The sequence below is a fragment of the Macrobrachium nipponense genome, chromosome 33 (assembly GCF_015104395.2).
Source record: "Macrobrachium nipponense isolate FS-2020 chromosome 33, ASM1510439v2, whole genome shotgun sequence".
NCBI classification, from domain to species: domain Eukaryota; kingdom Metazoa; phylum Arthropoda; class Malacostraca; order Decapoda; family Palaemonidae; genus Macrobrachium; species Macrobrachium nipponense.
The window spans coordinates 54,918,881-54,919,876 of NC_087219.1; positions in this window are offsets into that span (position 1 = coordinate 54,918,881).

Sequence of the window (996 nt, forward strand, 5' to 3'; positions counted from 1 at the left end):
TATATATATATATATATATATCCCTTTACTTGTTGACTTCTTCGTACTTTTTGATCTGCAGAGATTGCTGGATGCCATGATGCCATTTAGTAAGTAAACCTAGTCAGTACTAGTGAAATTTAACTGAATTCGTCATGCGCTAGACCAGACTTAAATCTGTTTGTAGAATTGGCATATTAGTGATTTCTCGCCATAACCTCTGTGCAACAGTTGAAATCGTGATATGTAAGGTGAAAATTATTTTGAATTTAAAAGCATAACCAAAAAATAATGCTGGGACATTGTAACTATCAAAACAAATACATATAAAGTGAAGTGACGAGTGAATACTTACTAAAGTGATCCAGTCTGCACTTAAAGTCAGTAGAATTGTGTCATACCTCAGGATTCCCCATAACTGATTTATTCGAATTTTCATAGAGAGCAGCTATGTAACATATTTCCCTTCCTTTTTATTAGGGCCCCCAGAGGATTGGAGTTTACAGCAGATACCTTTTGGTCTACTGAGTCAATGTGCAGTTGTATAGGTTTTCACCCCCGTAGTGGGGTAGTGCCGTCAGTGCACCTCTTTCGGTGCAACGTAGGCATTACTTAAGATTCTTTGCAGCGTCTCTTTAGCCCCTAGTTGCAACGACTTTCATTCCTTTTACTGCACCTCCGTTCATATTCTCTTTCTTCCATCTTACTGTCCACCCTCTCCTAACAATTGTTTCATCGTGCAACTACGAGGTTTTACTCCTGTAACACCTTTCAAACCTTTTACTGTCAGTTTCCGTTTCAGCGCTGAATGGCCTTAGTTGCCCCAGTGCTTGGCATAATGCCAAAAATCTATATAAATCAAGTGTATAGGTTTTCACTGTCAAGATTATTTCAAGGTTTCTGTACCGCAATCGAAATATATAATTTCAACGTACTTGCAATGGGGAAATTTCTCTAACAGTGAATCAACGATTATACAATCTCAGTGGAAAGCAGTGCACTGACTTCAACAAATTT